General features: G+C 44.3%; 1 long non-coding RNA gene across 1 annotated transcript in view; it reads left to right on the forward strand.

The window, feature by feature from the left end:
* The first annotated feature begins 500 nt into the window (after positions 1-500).
* The window catches only part of LOC310999392, a 28,223-nt gene continuing 11,715 nt past the window's right edge, over positions 501-17,008 (forward strand). Inside the window, exons 1-2 of the long non-coding RNA XR_014596044.1 lie at positions 501-629; positions 7,563-7,619. This is a non-coding gene — a long non-coding RNA (uncharacterized lncRNA). The remainder of the gene's footprint in view (positions 630-7,562; positions 7,620-17,008) is intronic.

The following is a 17,008-nucleotide window of genomic DNA, read 5'->3' on the forward strand; positions in this document are numbered from 1 at the left end:
AAACACTGCAGACAAGGTATGGATGGATGGATGAAGGGAGGGAGGGAGGGATGGATGGATGTCCTATCAACTCCACTTGTGATTACATGGAGCAGCAGCTCTCGCTCTGCAGCCTCCATATGTTCATGTTGCATTAATAGTATCACTTTATTGAAACGAGCCTGTCCTTGACAGCCCCTGTCAATCATCCTGCTCATACACACCCACCCGTTGAACCCTCCTCCTCCTCCTCCCCTACACACTGTTACCCGGGATGTGGGTTTATTTTTGCCCGAGCTGCCATCAGCTCACTCCGGCGTGACAGTTGCAGTCGCTCCGCTGCTTGAAAGTCAATCCCCCGGTTAGACAAAAGCAGCATCCATCCATCCATCCATCCTTACATCCCTCCTCCTCCGCGTGCACCTCCCCGGCCGTGGCCTGATTGGCTGCTATCACCCTCCCTAATCAGGCGGCCGCTGATTGGTCGGCTGCTCTCCTCTCTCCTCCACCGTGGAGAGAGACGCAGAGCAGAGCAGAGGAGGCATCGGCGCAGAGTGGAGCGGACGGAGCGGACGGAGCTCGGCGGAGCTTCAGCAGCCAGGACAGAACAGGACAAGTTGTTGCCGGCAGGACACGGAGGACAGACAGCGGTAGGTGGGCGGACACGGCTTAAAAAAGAAGAATAAAGGGGGAAAAATGTCTGCTTTACCTCGTGTGTCACGCTCAGTCGCTGTTAGTTGCTGCAGCCGCTGCAGCTCGGACGCTGATTTAAGTGAAATTGAGTTAAACGTGTCTGTGTATGTGCGTGTGTTTGTTATCTATGTGTTTAGTTTGTTCATTGTTATGTTTTGGCTCTAACGTGGTGAAGGATGCGTTAATATTAACAGTAAGACGTGAAACTTGATATTGAAGCTTCACTTTGGATATTTCCTTTTTTTTTTTTTTTTTGTGTGTAGCCTATGTGTGTGTGTTAGAGGTGTGTAGTCTCCCCGCTTCACTTCCTCTGTCATGCCATTGGTTTAAATGAGAAGAAGCTCAGTGGTGTGTGTCTGTCTGGGCTTATTGCCATTGAAACGTGTGAGAGAGAGAGCGAGGCAGAGACCAAATAAATCCAGATAAGTAGATGAGGACATTGTGCATTTCATAAAGCTGTGTGCACTTTATGGACTATAACATGGAGCATGGGGGCTACAATGATTTATCTGGCTGCTAATCCACGTCACTTAACATGAGCTAAGTGAAATCCATCAGTCCTCTGTTTCATTGCATAAAGGGGTGATGAGTTCCCCCCCCCCACGCTGGGTTTTTATCACTCTTCCTCCTCCTCCTCCGTGGAAGTGAAAGAGACAGTGGAGATGGATGTAACCCACTGTGGCAAGCTGCTCAATGGGATTTTTACCTTGTAGTCAAGAGGTCATAACAACAACTCACAGCCAGTGTCTCCTGCTCGCTGTGAGCAGTATGGCTAAGCCTCCAGAAATCCATTTCTAGCAATTTATTTTGACAGCTTGCTTTGAAACACGAATGCCACGGATCTGAAAACGCAGGACTGATCCTCTCTTTCTTTTTCTTTCTTTTGCCTTTTTTTTTGGAATTACAGCACCCCCTTGAAGTGGTTACATCAATACTGCTCTACACTGTTTCTTGTCGTGGAGTAATCCCAGAGAAGCCAAGTCCATCTCTTTTGTGAGCAACCGTGGCTTTCAACCTTACAACGCCGCCTATGTCGTTAATACCGGCAGCTCTGCCAAATTCTCTCATTTAAGCCTGTGTGTTGGCGCGCGACCAGGTAGCCTACTGATATTGCACAAACCAGGAAAAAAAAGAGAAAAGAAACTGCTCCATTTAATTTCATAAAATGTCCCACAGTCCTCCGGTCACCTCCCCCATGACACAAAACACAGTGGGTTAATCTCAATTAGGCGATGACACATCAAAATGGGCACCTGGCACACATGGGTGATCTCAGCGGGGAGCGATGGACAGACGCGGCCTTGGACCTCTTCTCTGGTCAATCAATCAATTTTGCTCTTGGCACGTGGCAACGTCACAGCAGTGTCACTGTGGAGGCACTTCCTGTCACTGCAGCTCCACAAAACTGTTCACATGTAGAAACTGTTTACGTCTTAGAAGTTCCTGATTCCTCTCTGGGTTGGCTGAGGTAACTTCAGGGTATGATCTACTTCTCAGACATTGCTATATTTAGACTTTTCCTTTTTAAGAAGTTAGAATGCTGCTAACCATGTATTCGTTAAAGGGATAGTTCATTATTTTGGCAAATTGGCCCATTGCCATAATCCCTATAGTTTTAGGAGTAGGTTTGTTACCTTTAATTGTCGGTGCAAGCTATTTTTAGAACAGTGGAGCAGAGCCACGAGCTGCTCAGAGCTACGCTACAGAGGCTAATGGGATTTCTTGGTTTCCCTCATCAAACTCATCAAATACACAATCCAACAACTCCAAAACGCTCTGGTGGACAAGTTGTGACCTGCACATTCACCACGCTATGAGATAATAACAGAACATTACGAGACAGAGTTGTTTTAGAGGTAAATTCATGCAAAACCGCTGATGCACGTTCCCGTCGGGGGCAGTTTTTCAGCAAGCAGTCTCTGCATTTACCTCTAAAACAACTCTGTCTCGTAACGTTCTGTTATTATCTCATAGCGTGGTGAATGTGCAGCTCACAACTTGTCCACCAGAGCGTTGTGGAGTTGTTGGATTGTGTATTTGATGAGTTTGATGAGGGAAACCAAGAAATCCCATGAGCCTCCATAGCGAAGCTCTGAGCAGCTTGCGGCTCTGCTCCGCCGTTCTAAAGAGAGCTTGCACCGACAATTAAAGCTAACGAACCTACTCCTAATGTATTTTCCCAATTAAAATTTGACCAGAAGCACAATACAGATTGGGATTCAGATGTTGAGTTGTAGTTCTACCCCAAAAGAAAAATTATTATGTGAGCTTTTTGACTGATCGTCCACCGTTAACTCGTCATTACCTGTTAGTTAGGGTTAGGATCAATAATTTACTGTTAAGTCTGAAATGAGACCCTGAGAGTTTCCCCTGTAAGCCCACCCCCCCAAATCAATGCTTTTCACCGCCTCTCTTGAATTCCTCTACACATTAAATCACTATTAAACACATCTAAGTCTTACCACAGCCTTTATACATATAAATAGGCTGTTTACATCTGCTGCGTTGTAAACTACATCTTATTGACATCCTGTGAGAGGAAGCAAGCCCCTGGGTGTGCGACTAATAGTCCTCGTTTTTAACTCATTTAACCCTCGTGTGGGGGTTTTATATGTGAAGGCGTCCCGCCTGTCAGAGTTATTGGCCGAATTTAACACACAGAATTGATCTTTTTAGATGTTGTAAAGTAAATAACTTGATGCCGTTCGCGTTAGTAGCACAGAGGAGGGAACTGAAACAATTTTTTTTTTTTTGCAGGAAGCCCTCAGGCCGGACCGAGCCTCTTAATTATATCATATTTTTGTCCAGGAAGTGATTGGGCTTCGATTTATAGTGTGTCGTGGCGCTCCCTGATGTGATAAACCGCATGTGTCAGTGATGAATGGCGATTATAAAGCACGCGATAGAAAAGTGCATTACAAAGCAGCTTATTAACTCGTCCACTATTTCAATGCACTCACTGCGATTTTGCTTTTCATGTGGACACAGTTCTGAGGAGGGATCGTCTGTCAGTCGCTGGGTCGGTGTTTGGTTCGGCCCTCGGGGAGCAGATTTCTTTCAAGTGCACAACTTGGCTCGTCAAATGTCACTGTTGTTTCATGAGGAGAGGACCTTTACTTAATGTTGAACTTAGCCTTTTTTGTCTACGTTTTTCTCTGTCAAGAAGATCATTGATTTAATTTTATTTTTGGCAAACATTCTGCAGGATTTATCATCATCAGTCCGTCAAAGTCTTTGTGCACTGACTGTCAAACAGAGAGGAGGATGGGATGCCAATCTCTGTTGCTGAGTTAGGGGGCACGACCGCAATCATAGATACATCCAGATGTGCATGGACTAGTTGGCAAGTTAGCAACGATGTGATTGGCGGCACATCAGAGATGAAAGTGAAGCAGAATATCACAACTTATTGGACATACTGTATGTATCTGCACCAAAAGTAATGGTGCAAACATTGAAAGCGCCGTGCTGTGGTGTTTTTTTCACCGCTTTCCCAGACCCTCATCTCCTCTCAGGTGACAGTGAGTGACAGCGATGACATGATAAATATACATTTATGGGAAATGCATTTTCCTTTCTGCAAGGCCCTGAGGCATGTGAGCCAACATGTCAGTAATGTATTCCCTCTTTTCACGCCGTCATTTTAACACTAACTTTGCAAACACAACACTCTTCAGTGTAATCAGTTGTGATTTCTCCTACATAAACACTCCCTGTGGCCACGTGTCAGTCTCCCTCCGCTCTTCAGCAGGTAGCTCAGCAGCTGTTGAGTGCAAACAAGACAGTTTGGGAGCTTAAAAACCATGAGCATCTAATTGTCGGGAGCGTAGATCCTTTAAAAGCCACAAATTCACAACTCAGACCTCTAGGATTCGGCGCCGTGACGCAGCTCATCCCATCGCTCCATGAAACTGATGTTAATGCTGGATTAAGCTGCTGCGCTGCACAGCTGTCAACGGTTTCATTAGGCCTTGCCTCCCAAAAAAAAAAAATCCACTTGTCAGACTTGCCTTAGCGCCATAAGTGGTGGCCTCCACAGCTGTTATCAATAAATATAATGTCTCTTTCTATTGATATGATTGTGTAATATCTGAATCAGGATGAGCGAAACAAGCTGCAGCGTTACTCATAATGACTTGGCCCCATTCTGAGCTCTGTAATGTTTAATATATAAACAGATACAACTTAAATGTTGATTACATCTGACATAGTGATAACAGCTGGAGCCGCCTGATTTCCCTCTAATTATAAATTGATTTTATTATTACCAGACAGGGAGGATAAGGGTGTGATTTTAATTCAATTTCAATTTCAGTTTTTTTTGTCAGGCTTTTTTCATTTGTTATTTGTATCGTATAGAAACGGACAGATGTGATTCCTAAAAAAGAAGATGTGTCACTCGGTTGGAATTGTTGGACACAGTGTTTTTCAGCAGGGTTCAGGAGATTTGACCCACTCCTTGTAGATTTGCCATCTAGTCTGTTTTTAGGGATGCACAATAGCTATCGGTACAGATAATTATCGGCCCGATATTGGATGATAATTAACGGCCAAAATAAACAGATTTTTTTCCATTTTAGAGCCAATCTACGTTGATTTGTTCTGGTCTTTGTTGTGATTACAACTGTAGTGATGTCGGTTATATTATTTGGTAAAGTCGGAGGCAGAGCTGTAATGTAAAACTCATCTTTACTCACTATATCTTAGCTTTTCTTATCCTCAGATGTGAATATAAACTAATAAAAAAGTTATTGGTTATCGTATCGGTGGAAAAAAAAAGAGTTATAGTGCATCCCTATCTGTTTTCTTGTGTGGCATCTTTGCAAATGTTATATTTACAGTACATACGTTGTTTTTTTGCTTTTCTGACTTTGTGAGCTGTTTGGGGTTTCTATGGTAATGCATACTGTATTGGCGTTGTGTAGGTGGAGAATGATCTCTGTGATCGTCAGTGTTCAGTTCGATTACCAATACCTTACACCTTCACCAGCGTCAGGCAGATTCTGGACTCGTTTGTATTGACCTGTGATTGAAGTGCCGTCTGTTGAGTGTGTGTGTGTGTGTGTGTGTGTGAGTTTAACACACTTTAACACACGTCATCCTTGTCTTTTATTCCTGTGACATTGTGAAGCGGTCACAGTCACCTCAGCTGGAGGTCACTGTGATGTTTTTTCAGTTCATACATTAATTATGTCATGACACCGCCTCTCATCCAAAAGGTCAGAGGTCAACATCATCAATAATGTTCTGCTTAAACACATCTGGCTGTTCTGTGGCGCTGTGACCCAGGAGGAGGCTGTCAGACTCAGCACCGCTCGCACATATTGTCTGGTATTTGTTTTTTTAGTTGTTTTGGGTTGCAAATAGAACCTTTGGTCCTAACAGCGACGTGGAGGGACGGTCAACAACACAGAGAGAGGTCTGCCTGACATAAATCTGTTGCTCTAAGGGGAACACGACCCCCTATGAATGTCAGAAAGCATCCCTCAAGGCTAGAAGCTGTTAGCTCCAACTTTGTCCACTTGATAGGAAAGATAACAGACTTGTTCAGGGTCATTTGTGCAACATAATGTCCTTATTGTTGTTAATATTAGATATTTTTTTCCAGTTTGTTGTGGAGCCAGGAGGCAGCGGTAGAGGAAATCCTTGGAGGTCACCGACCTTTCCCGGAGGCGGGGTCAACCAACAAAAAAAAAGCCCATTTCCCTCGGGGGGGCATCAGTAAACTCTTGCATTATTGTTATTCACTTGACCTTTATGAATAATTAATGACTGTATTATTCAATTTAATTGCAGCAGGGGGGAAGCAAAACCCAGTTCCCCGCCGTTTTCACCTAGAATGAATGGTTTCTCTGCAACAACTCATAAATTACGACGCATTAGATTTTTATAACCGTCTGGCTGCGCTGGAGTTCCAGATAGCAAGAGGCTGTAACTTAAAACGCTGTCATCTTTTATAAGGTCTCGAGTTGTGCGCCGCTGTGGGTGTAGTGTACGATTCCTCTCTGATTCTGTTCTTTCTCCGAGGGCGTTCGCTGGTTTTCACATTGATGTGCTCTGGCCTGTGCTCCCCCCTCCTCCCTCCCTCCCCCTCCCTCCCCTCTCCCTCTCTCTCTTGTGTGGGTCTCTGTGGAGAAGGGGTTTGGGAAAGCTACACAGGCGGAGCGGCGCGTTTCATCTGCCGATCTCAGCGCGTTGTGATCATGTCTGTGTCTGCCCGTCCAAACTTTACTGGATCATTTGATGAGCACGTTGGCTGGGGCTCAGCCTTGTGTGCCCCCCCCCCCCCCCCCCCCAACCGCCTCCATCCCCTAGCTGCTACACGGTGGGCACAGATGATCCAACATCAACAGGCTGTGATCATGCTCACCCACCACTCCTCTTTAAACAACATGGCACATGAATAAAACAGGGAGCAACAGCCTGCTTGGTGGTTGTTATCTGGCCACAGTGAAATGACTGTAATAGCAGAGCCAAGCAGGAAATGTGTTGTCATCCATTCTCCTTTTTTTTCTTTTTTGTTTACGAAAATGAGAAATGCTAAGGAATGACAGAGTAATAAGTGGTTGTTAGTCAGACACACACATCCTCATCACTGGTAGATTTCAGGGGTCACAGGTGAATTGCATCGTCCCTGCTGACTTGCGTTTTATTCCCTTTGCGCGCGGCAGCACCGAGGGTCACGGCCGCTCATCTTTCTGATTATTCTAGACAAAAGGAAGCTGCTGCTGCTGCACTCACTTCAGGCACACACACCGAGCCAGGAAGGAAGTTCAAACGATCGCTGAGGATTGTGTTTGGATGTAAGAGAGGAAATGTGTTTTGTGTGTGTTACCTTCAGTTTGTTTCAGAAAGATGAGTGTAACCCACATGTGTTCTGCTCCTTTTAGATTTCTTCTGTCAAGCACCTGGAGCGTCCGGTGTAGCAGCAGCAGCCACCAGGACGGGTGAGTCAAGTCAAGTGTGTGTGTTGTTTGTGTGTTATACTGTATATTCCTGCAGATTCCTTTTGTTGAGCAACGATGAGTTGCTGTGGTTTGTGTCTCAGTAACGCATTAACGCAAATACAATTTTAACGGCATCAATTTTTTAGCGCAAGATTATCGTTCTTTGTGACCTACAGTAGTAAAGTTGTAGTTTTTTCATACAGTAAGCTGTGTTTACGGTTTCATGCAGGGCCGTTGCATAGGGGAGAAAGGCGATGACAATTCTAGGGGCCCACAGCCCAGTAGGGCCCATAAAACCCCCCCAGGAGACTGATTTTTTGTGTGACTAAATTCCTCTTATACACAGTCAATCAAAAAAGTGGTGATGAAAAGTCAGGGGGTGGGGGCCCACATCAGTATTTTTTCAGGGGGCCCAGAATTCCTAGCAACGGCCCTGGTTTCATGTGTCATAGTTCTGATGGTTGGACAGATGAATTAGTCCTCTAACACATCCTACAGAGTTTTTCAGCATAGAAGCAACTCAGGTTTAAGTGTTGGGATGAAAGTAACAGCTGTGATATCGTCCCTCTGCACATGAACAATGAGCCTGCCTGTTACTCTGCTGTTACCGCGGTTATTGATTAAAAAGCACACTATATAGCCTACTCAGTGTATACAGAGCTGGAGCTGTGGGCCTGCTGTCTGTATGTGACTGAACTCTCTCGTCTTTTTTTCATAATCGTTCTCATCAGATGAGTCAAAACTCTCAGCCTCTGCAGCGCCGTCATCCTCCGTTTATTGATACACAGTGTTACATCGTGTGAGATTCTGCTTCAAATGTGAATGACTGCTCAAAGTGAGAGTGTTAGTGTGAAATATAACACTACACGTTGTTGTTTTCAATAGAAAACATTTGCATAAAGCGTATTAAGGGGTATTAAAATGATAATTAAAGGGACATTTAGAAAATGTGCGAGTTGACTATGACATTCTGTTAAATATTTGAATTGATTGACAGCACTAAACCGGATGCAAGTCTCTCCTGTTTATGCTCGTAGTGGTATCACATGGACGGTTGGAGGGAGGGAGGGAGCGCCCCCCACACCCTCTTATCTCCTCTCCTAGTCTACCAGATGTGGTTGCACGTTGGCTGCCGTCGCCCCCTCCCCAACAAACACACACGAGGCACACACAGCCTCCGCCACCGCACTTGGCATGGGATGAGTGCAGAGCTGCGTCTCCTCGCCCTGGGTTTTTTTAATTGGGTTCTGATGATGGGACTTTGCTGGTTTGCCAAGCTGGCCGCTCCGACTGTTGATGCCTCCCAGTTCTCCCCCTCGGTCAAGGAGATGATTGGATTTTCATTGAAATGCTCAAAAATAAGTAAATAAATAAATAAATCAAACTAAAAGGTGGATGGGTGAGCCCTGCTAACTGGTGGAACTACAGGCTGTTTGGCCTCCAGAGCACTGGATATATAGACATGATACAAAGACGCTTTGTCTCCGTCAGGGCCAAGCTGTCGCCTTATCTCTGCTGCCGTATGGAAACCATGTCACTCTAATTTAGAGCTTGTGAATGGAAAGTTTACGTGGCCCATTATGAGGAGCGCGTTTGAAAAAAAACCCTGTGGCTCATGAAACCATCGTTTCCAATATGAAAGCCTTTTTTTTTTTTGCTCAACGTCAGACAGCAGCATTATGCTTCTACTACAGCTTTAAAGCTTCATCATGTTTCTCGGTTTCTGTCTGACCCCTCCCCCTCCTGATGTTAATCCTCTTTATGGAAGCCCAACATGGTTTTGTACTGATATTTATATGATTGTGTGTGTGTTGTGGGGGGTTGCTGTTTTTAGTTTTTCATCAAAATTAATTAAATAGCGAATCGCCACAGAGGAAAGTGTTTAATTTTTATTTTCGGAGGCTGTATGTTTAACATTTTGTTCTGCTTTTGGCACAACTCTGGAGGTGATATTAATATCTTGCTGTATGCACGGTTGATTTCAATCAGCATCTGCTCTGAATGAGCACACATTCCTCTGTGGACCTGACTAACCCATTTGAATAGTTGCTTGTTTGACTCCTAGGCCTAATTATAGAGCATGCACTATTCTATGTACACAAACACCATACAGAGCATCATTAATCTCAGACTGAGCAGATGCAGTGGTAATTATTTCAGGTATGTTTGATACACTTGATGCATGTTTAAGCGTCCTTGTCCTCTGAGGCTTGTATGTAAATTTGACATTTTGCTTCTCAAAATGATGCGAAGCATATTGAGTTTAAGGGCAGGGAGCTTTAATGCAGAGCGGTCTTATCCCCGTCTCATCCCTGTTGGTCTTGTTAACAGTCTCCGCTCTCGGCTGCGAGCAGAGAAATGCATTTTTACGAGACCGACAGACCCAGATAATAAACTTTCCGAGTTGACCTTCTGCTCTGAACAGATGCTTCCTTTCCAAAAGGTAAGAGATTGATCTTGATCTCTTCTGCCTCCACTCCGCTTGATGGAATGAAGGTGCAGTGGGTTGCCATATGCACATTGTGTTAAATGTGGAGCACCACGGGGGCTTTTGTGCTGCTCAGAGCTGTAAAAGCTGTAATTGACAGATTTGTACATGTGAAGTTTCTGGTACTAGCGGAGACAGCGTTGTGCTTCATGTTGGTGGGGCATCACTGGAGAAGTCAATATCCAGCTCTGATTCGCTGCCTCCACTCACATGAGGGCGTTTTGTTCAGCTCAGTATTGATGACTGTGAAAAAGGAGGAATTATTCCCTGAAAAGTTGTGAGGGGGTTGGAAATCAGGCCAGAAAATAGATCCTGGGTCCAATTTTCTGTCTTATCACCCCCAAGAGAGCTCCATTTTCTCCTGGTCTGCAATTTCATCAATTACTAGTTTATGTTTGTTTCATCTAAAAGGCCCATCACGAAATAGTCAGAATTATCCATCATGCTTTTTGTTTGTTCCATCTCCTAAAAACCCAAAATGCTGCAGTCACTGTCAAATAAGAAAAGCAACAAATCTTCACAAATTGGAGGCTTAAATTTTAATTATTATTGGATTACTAATGAAACTGCTGTTTTGCTGTCCATGTAGTAGTGGATAATGTTATACTCTCTAAAGCAAGACCCTTGCTATATAAAAACCAAACAAATTTTATTTTATAACGATTATACACCTATAGAAATACAGTATATTCATGGGTAGTATATTCAGATTTTGCTAATAAACCTAGCCAAATATTACACACTGGACCTTTAAGTCAAAACCTATCCTAAAAAAAACATCATACATCCTGATATTTGAACTGTATTTGCACACTGCACCAGCCTGCTTGGACCTAGATCTGATTACCACCTTGAAATACGACTTGCTCCATTTAAGTGTAATTGATAAAAGCATATCCAACTCCCTCAGGTGCTGCATGGTGATGGGTTCAATCTGGCTGTGGCCTTGCAGTGGGAATAACGTCTTTTCATATAAGAGCATGTTGATGCTGAGTGGCCAGCCCAGCCGGTCTCTGCTTTACATTGCACTATATAATATTTATAGTAGTAAGTCTTGTTTTTACATGTATAGGTGCTCATAGGCTGAAAGATGGAGGGCGGATGTGTGTCTTCCCCTTCTGTGATTGTTGCCTCATTTATTGGTTTCCTTGCCTGGGAACAGCTCGGAGAAAAAAAGCTTCAAAAGGTCAAATCACACAAGTTAGGCTGCCTGAATGATAATGGGAGAAGATTTTTTCATTCAGCGCATGTTTTTGCTCCGGCTCCATTATCTGTACTTTTTCCATTTTGTATTAGACCTAGCTCGTATGTGAAGAGAAGTGGAGCTGCTCGTTCGGTTGTTTATCTATGTATGTATGTGTGAAAATGCTCATCTTCAATCCTTTTTTTTTTCTCATCTGTGAAGTGGTGTAGAGTTTTTTTTTTTTTTTTTAAAGGGAACAAGCCTTTGAAATCATTGGCCTGCTGAAAATCCGTGATAAACCAGTTGAGTAGAAGGTGCTGCGATGGTTTTCAGCATCCACGTCAGGGATCGTACTTTATCTCCATGTGCTGTGAGCCTGGCCGGTTGTTTGTCTCTATATGTCGACTCCATGAGAGAGCGGAGTCTGCTCTGGGCCCTCCTCGACCCTGAAAGGATAAGCGATATAGCTTGTGGCAGACTAACAAAAAAAAAAGAAAAAAAGAAAAGGCAGATATGTGCTGTGATTACATACAGACCACAGAGGCCCGTGTGGTGGAGGCACTGATAAATAAAAAACAATATTGGGAGTATATCCGAGTGCACACAGTCAGTTTTTCTCTTTTATTTATTGCACCAGACGTAGTTTATTTGTTGTTTGACTGTGCTCTTGTGGTGGCACAGGGGTAAAAAAAAAAAAAAAAAAAAAAAAAAGGCTCCCCTCGAGCAACACAAGAATTCATGGGATAGAGGCGAAATACATTTGAGGTGTTTGGTGTAATCATTTCTAGAAGCGTGTTTATTCTCAGTCCTTCAGCGTGCCTCGTTTTTTTTTTTTTTTTGTGTTTGTTATTTCTGTACTCTAGGCAAGCAACACACTTATCTTCCCAGAAAAGCCTGTGAATATGTAGTGTATTGATTTGAATGCTGCATGTTGCACTCCATTAGCCGGCGAATTCTTGCCTTGCGTGCGTGCGCGCTCCACGACACGAATGCTGTGATCTGAAAATGATGAATCACTTGTCTGGAGCTGCGTTTCTCGATAAAAAAAAAAAAAAAAAAAAATCCTTTTATCTGCTTAGATTACCCCAGGAACGCCTACTGTCGCGCGTCGTCCCCTTCACAGAGTAGAACAACGCAACAGGACCGGGCTAATGTGTGTTCTGGTGAGACGTGAGATGTGTCCTCTCTAATATGTGGACTCCATGCATTTTTCACGATGCGGTTGATTACATTCTTCATATTTAATCAGCTCCAGGCACCATGGGTTTTACATGTATAAGAGCGGCCATTAAAATTCAGTATGTTCACATTACATGTATGCATATACAATAAGTCTTTGAGTCTGCCTGGACTTGCACTGCTCTGACACACTCATAGTTGTGCATTTTCCTGATATTATCCCCACCCTCTGTTTACAGACGGATTACGGTTAAGCCTCTCGTCTATCTGTAGCATCTTCATTGTCTGTAATGAGTTTGAACTGATACCTAGCTAGTGATTTATCCTCAAATAACACTGATTTAATCTCATCTCATATTGACAGTTCCCACTAAAAAAACCGCCGAGAGCCGGAATGACAATGAGAGCCGTAATTACACCTGAAAGCAACAAAAACAAGGAATACGGCGACCACGCGGAACAAAGGCTGTCAGTCAGACGGAGAATACTTTCTTGTTAATTTGCCGGATTTATGCAGAAGCACAGAATAATGTCACGCTCGGGATCTTTGCCCGCTCACAAGCTCAGCAGGTAATCGTACTGTTCAGATCATCTTTCATTGATTGGAGGCTGCTGTCATCCATCTTGCCTGAGGGGGACAGCAGCTCCGGCTCAATCATGGACGCCCCCCCCTGACCTTTTCCGGCTGGAATCCACTTTGGAGGAAACGGACAGTTGACGTGTCCCCGCCGTGGACGTTTTGCAGTGTCACCCTTAGCAACACAGTTTCTCAGAGTTATTCACCTGTTATGATACACAGAGGAAAAAGGTGGAAAGCGTGTCACCACCATCCGTTCGCCGCTGCCCCGACAGCTCCCAACATTCATTCACGCTGACATATAAACAGCCTATGTGTAATGAAGCGGAGGGTTGGTTTGCAGGATTGCAGCTCTGACTCCCCACAGCCTTTTGCAAAAAAGCGTTTGATGTGCCGTGGCGCCTAAAGACTCCACAACAGTCCTGCAGGTTCAAAGCACGAAACGCACGCAGCTGTCCCCGCGCATCGCAAAATAGGACACAGACGAGTTTCACGGCAGCGAGTCGCCCAGTTTACCCCGTCACTTTGTTCAACACGGGTGATGAAAAGCTCGTCTGTTAATCCATCATGTTAGATGAAGGTGTGTCGGCTGCAGCTGCCCTCTAAATTTCCCTGATTGAAATCATCAGTCAAAGTGAGCCGTGATTCATTCTCATGTGGCCTTTCAGTCATTTGGAGCGCAGCATGGCAGGCTGTAAACTGTAGCTGGGCCCAAGCAATGCAGAAAAGCATAATAGCATGTCAGCGTGCTACTGTATGCTAATTTGCACTATATATATATAGTATATGAATTGCAGCTGACATTGTGGAGCGCTGCAGGGTCGACATACAGTAGTCTGTGGGCAAATGTGGACGTTAGCATCAACCTGAGCAGTGAAGGTGGACTGGTGAACAGATGGGTTTGTATCTTCTGCAGATGTGGTGTAATGATGAATAGCATCCCTGATAAACACTGTAGTCTATTCTAAGAGACATATAATCTCATTTTCTCTCATTAGCTTGCGTTTACCATGGGCTTGAATTAAACCATCTCATCAAAAAGCCCATTCCAAAACAATTAGACCCTTCCAACAGGAAGTGCTAAAAGCTAGTCTCCAGATTCAGGACTCATTCCTGCAGCTCTGTCTTCAGTATTAGTCATTCAGGTGCTTGTTCATAAAGTAAATTATAGAAAAGATATAAATGTTGACCCACTGATGACTCCCTGGAGTCACAAATGGCTCGACTTCGTCCTCTGGGGTCCACGTCTGTGCAAAACGTCATTTCAGTCCATTCAGTAGACGTGACAGGGACATATCATGGAAATATCACTTTTTAAATGCTCTTTAACATATATTTGGATGTTTGTCTTGCCTTCTGGCCCCCAAAATGTGAGAATTGACAAAAAACATCTGTAATGTGCAGGCTCCCGAGGTTGAAATCCATGTGGTTTTACGAGCTGTTCCCTCAGAATACCACCCCTACCTGGGACCGTTGGAAGGGGCGGGGCAAGTGGTGGCTCATTTGCATTTAAAGGGACAGGCACTGAAACCAGCCGAGCTGTGATGTTTGATCCTTGGGGTGTTTTGTCTGTAAGACAACTGGGAACTATTTTAATTCATGGAAAAGTGGCATGTGTCTCCTTTAAGATCTGGATACAGGCCTGGATGTTGTAGCTTGTGACTTTTTCATTCTGGTGTCTCATTACAGTCGGTGTAACCAATAGTTTTAGGGCTTGTTTACCCACTTGACCTTTAGAAAAAAGCTTCCAGGCTCCAATCATCACTTAGCTGCGAAATCTGTCATCAGACTTTTTTTTGTTGACAAATAGTGTGGAGTGAGAATCTGTGCAGTGAAGTCAACCTTCTAAAATGCGACTCACCTGGGATCTACATTTCTAATACGTCGTAATTTCGCCTCAGGCTGTGTGTTGGCTCCCAGATAGATGATTTTGTGTGTCAGTTAATAAACTCTGCAGCTTCTCAAGAACCAAGAATAGTCGCATTTTGTTTGCTTCTCCAACTCAGGGAAGTAAAACAGAAGCGAACAAGCTCGGGCTAAATTTGCATTTTTACCTGAGGGTGAGCTGAGGTCAGTAACGCTGGGTGGAGAATGGATACAAACTAGTCAGCTAATTAGAAGTTCCTGTTGGATTTACATGTAGCCTACATTTGTCTGATCAGATTGGAGTCAATAGAAGTGGCTAAGTGCTAAAGTGTGTTACAGATAAACTTGTTAGTGCAGGTGAGGCAGGAAAGAGAAGAGAGAATGTGGTGGTCGGATAGATTTAACTCATGAATATGCAGCACAGAGGAAAAAAGGCACAGATTTATATAAATATATAGCAAAACATCCAGGTGTCGACTTGAAATCGACCTGCAACACATTTATGTACATTTTCTGCAATTTGAACTGTATTACATATATTATAAATGCATATAATAATAATGTGGCTTTATTTTAGTTTGTGATCACAACATCACAGAGTTACAAATGCACCATTGGCTTGTTGTTTTGCTGTTGCTGGCTGCTTTACAGTGAGAGTGACGAGTGAGGACGGCCTCTGATCTTGTTGTTGTCGTTTCGTGGCGGCAGGTGTCTCGTCTTTCAACATGACACGAAATGGAAGAAAAATAAATAAAGAAATGTGAAAAATATTCCCTCTGTCTGTGGAGCCTCGCATATATACATAAATATACCGTCCTAATTATGAGCACATCCTTTCTACTGGACTGTCGTTACTTACTTTAGTGTTTCCATGATGGCAGTGTGCTCTTTGTGTGACGTCCTGGCTGCACACAGGCCCATGATGTAGAGTTATTACTCCCCTCCATCACAGCATCTGTGGCAGTAGGCATCCCATTTCCTGTGCATTCATCACCATTACCACGGCAATCAGCGGCTGCTGGAGACCGGCTCAGGCTGTAGGAAACGCACTACGTTGCTACGGCTGGTCCAGATTCACCCACCACCACCACCACCGCCGCCACCACCCCCTCCCTCCCCTCCCTCCCCATCACTTTTATCGAGCGCTGTGATCTATTGAAGGAGAAAGCTGGAGCGGTCTTCAAATAAAAGCTATAACTCTGCGGCTGTGGAGAAGGAAATCAGGACGCAGGCATGTCCTCGCAAGACAGACACCGTCCCGCCCCCACCCTCGGCTCGGATGTGTATAGTATACGTAGACATGCGTTCCTCCACCCTCCACCCTCCACCCTCCTTCTGTTGCTGCCTTCTCACTCAAGTTTATCATCAGCTGCTCCCTGTAGATGGCTTATTGCCTTTTCCACCCTCATCTGTCCGCCTGGCTGAAAAGGCCTCCCAGGAAGAGATTAGCAATCCAATAACTTGTGGAGCATCCACCTCAGCAGCAGGTGCTCCCCAGAGTGAATGCTGATGAGAGCAGCCAGGACTCTATAATAATAACAGGCCAGCCAGTATTTGCTAACAGCCAGCAGGCTCCCTCAAGCCGCGGCCTGCTGCTCTTTAACTTGCTGTAAAGTTAGAGCAGAGCAGGCGTCAGTGGCGTTTTGTACAGTATGTGTGTTTTTTTACCCCCACGTCACTCATATGAATCAGGAATCAGAGATTTTCAAATGTACATCATGTTACAGATGTGGTTGAGATTCATTTAGAACGACACTGGTCACTTCTCACTTCACTGTGATTATCAGTAATTGACCTGTGTTTAATTTTGTTTTGGACTCTTGACTCTAAGCTTTCATTTTAGCTTTTGCCTTCTTCTCCATTCACAAACATCTGCAGGTCACAGTATTTACAACCACTTAACCTTGGATTACACTGTCTATGTCATCACCAGTAGCTGCACATCCTGACTTTGCTCGCTGCACATCGTCCGTCGTCATGTGACAAAACCTTCAGGTGCTGAAACTTACAGCAGTACTAAAGAACTTTCAGTTTTGGTTGAGTTTGGCGGCGCCGGTGGCCCAAAGCGGCAGTGTTTTGCCTGAAGGAAGACTCCA

Source organism: Trachurus trachurus, assembly GCF_905171665.1.
Source record: "Trachurus trachurus genome assembly, chromosome: 2".
Classification (NCBI taxonomy): domain Eukaryota; kingdom Metazoa; phylum Chordata; class Actinopteri; order Carangiformes; family Carangidae; genus Trachurus; species Trachurus trachurus.